This window comes from Nipponia nippon, unplaced genomic scaffold, assembly GCF_047370975.1.
Source record: "Nipponia nippon isolate SJK-2023a ecotype South Korea unplaced genomic scaffold, ASM4737097v1 scaffold_4, whole genome shotgun sequence".
Lineage (NCBI taxonomy): Eukaryota > Metazoa > Chordata > Aves > Pelecaniformes > Threskiornithidae > Nipponia > Nipponia nippon.
In genome coordinates this window covers 60,063,129-60,069,128 of record NW_028262358.1, presented here as the reverse complement: position 1 = coordinate 60,069,128, position 6,000 = coordinate 60,063,129, and positions in this window count along the sequence as shown.

Below are 6,000 nucleotides of genomic sequence, written 5' to 3'. Positions count from 1 at the left end.
TCCTCATGTGATTGGGGAGGAATGTGGCAGGATCAGTATCAAGTTTAACTGGCCCCCAGTCTCAGTCCGATATCTTACTCCATAGGTGAGATTACAGGCAAGGAACCAGAACAAATACCCAAGGCCCCAGGACATCAGGAGTCCACTGAGATAAACTAAGTCGCAGCACTGAGGGACTGGCATGTGAAGGAAGGGACCGTGCCGCTCTCATTTGCCAACTGCTCCCATTTTTCTGGTATCAGCCACACCTTGGTGCTCAGTGCAACTTTTTTCTTAAGGCTGTTGTAATTTTCCCCTGAAGTAAGAGGATATATGACTGGGTCCTTTCCGATAAACTGACAGGGTAATAACTTACACACACGAATCAGATTAGTTGACAGTAAAGATACATGGGATGTGTTGTTTGAAGGACATGAATAGTTGTTGCTGTTGTTCAGCCTGAAATAACTTTGCTTTCCTGAATGCAGTATGAAAACCTGCCAAGAAAAGTAGACTGTCACAGCTGAATGTAGCTCAGTGTTGTAAGACTGACAATAAGATACGCCTAGTACTTTAAGCTGGCCTCTTACTGCTTTTTCCAAGGTTCAGCCATAACAATCATTCTTTTCAAAGTCAGATTGTTTTGTGTAATTTTCCTATGTAGCGTGACTCCGTTGCTTAAAAATCTTTAAATTTAAGAAGGAAAGAATCTAATGGAACCAGAAGCGAAATCTACTGAATTTTAAAACTCAGGGCATCTCTCAGGCTCACTTTTTTTCCCTCACATGTGAGTAAATAAATTTAATTTGAGGATAAGAGATGTAGCTTTCTCCCACAAAATGAACAGATTAAATAAAAGTGAAGCCTTTTCTGACAGTCCTTTGAGGAAATAGTTTTTGTTGGTTAAACTGAATGGATTTACGTTCTGATCTTTTTTGCTACGGTCAAATCAGTTTGTGCATATATAGACAGAGACATGCCAACTTCATTTAGTCTTTCACATTTTAGTCCTCTTTTTAAGCAAAAGGACATTCAGTGATCAACTGAATTACATTAATTAAATATACTTCATGATCTGTGCAGCAAAGATAAATACATTCCTTGGTTGCCCTGGGGTTGAGCAGGACCCTTGCAAGCTGTGGCTCACAGTGTGGTCCTGCACTTCTTTCCATCCTGAACGGGAGGGGAGGAGTTGAAGGGACAGTGGCAGCACTGGTCCTTCTCCAAATTTACGGCACTGTCACCGCAAGCAGGATCTCGACTCCCGTGACTTACTCGGAGGCGCGCCTCCAGGCCCAAACGCCCAGGGAAGAGGAGCTGCTCTGGGGGGAGTCAGTGCCCGTGCCCCAGCGACAGAGCCGCCCCCGGAGCAGCCCCGACCAGGGTGTGCTCCTGGCCCCATCTCCTTTCTCCCTGCACGACCGCTCCGCAGGCAGCCTGCAGCCGGCCGGCCGACGGCCCGCACAAGCCTCTTCATCATCCCCCAGCAGGCAGAGCACCAGGCGCTCCCAAGGCCGGCTCCGGCCACGCTTGCAGCCAGGCACGCAGGGCCACGGCGGAGGAAGTAGGAGCCTAGGCTGGGGCAGACCCAGCCAGCGGGTCACGGGCCCGACCTGCTGGTGAGGAAACACCTCTTGCACAAGAACTTTGCTGCAACCAGAGCAGGAACCTTCTGGCTTATCTGAACAGGCAGAGATTTTGCTCTTGGTGCTGTCAACAGCCCCAACCAGGCATATTTTCCAGTTAGTCCCATCTATATTTTCATGAGAAAGGAAATTTTCTCTGGACAAGGAGGTTTTTGTTACCAAGGAAGAAGACAGTGTCAAGTATCAGTTCCACCGGCTGTGGCTGGAGACTCCTCTTAACCAAGGAAGAACATTATTATTAATTGGAACCCAAATCTTTGCTTATATGGCTTAATGCAAGTGAGCAGTGTGACCAATATAACCTATATCTTCAACCAAGGCAGTCTTTGTTTTGCATTAAAAAATAACATGAAATGTAGGTAGAAAAAGGCAGCTTCCTTGCATCTCCATAGCATTAGCAAGGTGCTTGATTTCTTACTGAACTTTTGTTTAAACCCTGCCAGTCAAGCTTTAGCCATGCACACTGGGAATTTCCTGGTACTGCTGGTGAATGGTGTTCTGCTGGCAAGCAATAATTGTCTAATTTTCAATAACAATACTCAGCCCAATGTTTGGTTTAGTTCCAGTGTTGCCACTTTGAAATCTTCCTTAAGAACCTAATTTTAATATCTAATATTCTTATATTAATAGTTCTGCAAGACACAAATGCTTGCAAAAAAAAAAAAGAGTCAGTTTTCTGACTAAAAGCCTTTCAAAGAATTTAATTTTCCATTGCGTCCATAGAAAAGACAAATGGACTTGGGAAGAAGCTGCAGTAATTCTTCCTGAATAAATACCTTCTAGTAGCAACTTTCCCTGTGAGGAATTGAATCTGGAGACCTTTTTCACAGTATGTGGAATTCAAGAGATGTATCAAATTGGATCCCTGTATTTCTGTTACATATTTACACTAACCTGACTGGTTCACATGCTTAGCTCCTTTGGACTACAGCTACAAGTGCTGGAGACCTCCTGAAATCTCTGGCCGTACTGCATTGTTCTTGCCTCTTGTATACTAAGACACAAATGAGCTTTTACTATGTTCTCAGTAGAGCTGTTTTTTGAAGACTGTTTTCTCTGGTAACAATCTTTTCATGTGCTCAGGAAAGTCACATGCGCCCATCCAGGGGGACAAGGAGTTAGCTGTGCCTCTGTAGAATTAAGCAAGTAAAAGAAAAGGAATATTGAATTTGGGAAAATGCATTTTTAACAGTCTTGAAATTATTTGCAAATATTTGTTCAAAAGTTTGAATACTTTTGACTGAAAGATGCTTCTGGGAAGTGGGACGGACTGTATTCACAGACCTGCAACAGGAATAACGTAGATTTCCCTGCATCCTTCTTCCCCTTTCTCCCCATTTTTTAGTTAATAACTTAAGGGTTAAAATGCTTACCCAAGATATGAGCAACACAAGTTCAGTTCTTTGCCTGAGAGAGTCACCTAACTACAAGGCTAAAAAGCCATGGGTATACATGAATGAGGCAGAGAGTAGATTCAAACCAGCTCTCCCACTACCTTTATGTGAGAGCCTTAACGGCTAAGCTATCGGGTAGCTGAATTTTCTACTGCTGACACTTTTTCCTTTGCATAAAACAAGCTGTCAGCAGCCAAGGTCACAATAAGCCCTCAGTCCTGCTTCAGAAATGAAACCTGAACACCAAACTCCAAAATAGAGAGTATTTTATTATTTATACAAAATGCACAATCACCAAAAAAAATTAAAAGACCCCTGCCCCACTCAAACATCTCCTCCAGCGTGTTGGAGAGAATAAGAAGCAGGAGATAGATACAGATTCTAGTCTGTTCTGCTACTGGGAAGAACTGAACCAAACTCTCTCATGTACTTGGTGATTGCTTTAACCCCTGGATTATTCAGGGAAAAGAGTTCATCTTCCAGTTGCTTGTGTCCATCCTTACCTCTGCTTTCCCTCATCCATCTTTCCTACGATATAATGTTACCGATCAAACAAAAAGTTTTTTCACATTTAAGTTATTTGCATATCTCCTTACAGACCAACAGTTAGATGGTAATTCGCTATCGGGTTGCAGCCACAGACCTCTCACTTCGAACAGTAGGAATTGCGGGAACCATGCAAAACAGGATAGCAGGACTTGAATATTGTAAACCCCACAAAGAGATGAAATGCAATGTGCTATCAAAAGTAAGAAGCATCTTAGGAATACCACCCAGTAAACAGAAAGGCACTATGTAGGGAAAAAATATATCATTAGTTAGACTGCTAGAATCTACAACAGAAGAATTTTATTTAACTGAACCATATACAAGTATTTGTAACAGATCTATATGTAAACACTGTTGAACAACCAGTACACAATGAATCGCATTACAGTCACAAATTTGTACTTACACACACGTAATCATGCATCTGCCACGGTCATTCTTGCCCTGATCTATCACTGTGCCATATCTAATGTATTGTCATAGGTCAAAAACGTCCAAAGCACATAGAATAGCAACACTCACATCAGTCAACTGCTGTGCATCGACAACACTGAGGCACACTGCTGTGTCATGCAGAAAACATGTTCACAGCTATAACACCCATAGACCTCGGTGAGGCTAAAAACTGTGTTTTCCTCATCTCCTGTGTACTTCATCTCCTGCCCCGGCCCTTTGACTTTTTTATTTGTGGGACACACATTTGACTTCTGCAGCATCTCTAGTTTGCTGATGTATCTTTGTACTGTGCGTGTGAAGAAGCACACTTCTTTCCATATTTTCCGGGTTTTGACTGAGAACTGTGACAAAAGTGTGTAAGTGGGGTGCTCCCTTTCTTAGGTTAGCCTCAAGTGCTGCACAAGAATATAAGAATAAAATGGCCCCTTGTTTCAGACCAGTGGTCCATTTAGCCCAACATTCTCTCTCCAACTGTGTTGGAAAGAGATACAATTTTGGGAGAGGCAACACTTCCCCAGAATTTACCACGTACTTCGTAAAGTAGTACTTCTTAAATACATCTTAAACTCATGTTCTAGTTTCATGGGTGTCTCTTAGATTTGGTATTGTGTCATCTTCATGATTTAGATCAGACATCCCTCAGCCCTCTTCTTTCCTAAGGGAAAATTCCCAGGTTTTTTAGTCTCTTATAGCTGCTCTTTCTTCCTAACCATTTTACCTGCTTTCTCCGTATCTTTTCTGATTCCACCATGTCTTCTTGAGCTGTGGTGACTGGAGCAGCACCTAGTACCTACAACGTGGGTGCACTGACATGATATAAAACGGCACTGTCTTGTTCTCAATACCCTTCCTGATGATGTACAACATTTTATTGGCTTTTTTGGCTGCCACCTCACATTGAACTGATGACTTCAAGGAAGTGTCAATGGTAACTCCAAGATCTCTTCTCTGAGTTATAACTTTTCAGTTCACATTGTGCTGGCGTGGAGCTTATTTTTCCGTAGAGTCTGCACTGAAGCTAGTATGACACCTGCTTACCTGCTCACCCAACTTAGCAAGTTGTTTCTGGTGTTCCTTATTATTAGCATTGCATTTCATTGCCCAAAAAGAAGTCTTGGAGAATTCACTACATACATCCTACTACATGTCACTGATGAAGGTATTGAATAAAACTGGTTAAATCACTGAACGCCGGTAACTGACCCCACCCTTAGCAGTGATCATCAAATTCTTCCGTTTGCCCAATCTTTTCACCAGCTTTCAGTCCATAAAAGAACAGCTCCTCCATCCCCATGGAAAATACTACCTTTTGTAGTAACCCCTGGTGTGGAAACGTGTCAAAAATCTTTTGAAAATATTAAGTCCCCTGAATACCCTTTATCCATGTGCTTCACTGCCCTCACAGAACTTCAGCAGGTGATTGAGATGGCCTTTCCTTTTAAAGAAGCCATGCTGACTTCTTCCCAACAGGTGATGTTTATCCATGGTGATCAAGTATCTTATTCCGTAAGATATACTCTTCTATCTAATCAGGAATGGAGTCAGTCATCGGTTTGCCGTTCCTCAGATCTCTTTTAGAGCCTTTTTTGTAGGTGGAAGAAGTTACACTGGCAGTCTGGCAGAGTGGCCGTTTCTATAGATTTGTGAGACAACTTGGCCAGCAGTTCTGTAATTTCACATTTGAGTTCCTTCAAAATATTGGTTGAATGCCAGCCTGCCTCGGTGACTTACTGATATCTCATTTGTCTGTTTGGTTTAATTCACTTTGAATCCCTGTTCCTACAGCTGAAGGAAATGGGAACAGAGACTTGAAATAACTTCTCTTTGTCCCAGCCACGTGGCCAAAGCAGTACTGATATGTTAAAATGGAAATCTGTGGGAAGAAAATAGGTCTACTTATTCTATCTGGTTATCCACAAGTAATCTGTATTGTGCTAAAAATATTGGATAGAGTAGTGATAGCAATCATAAAGGTA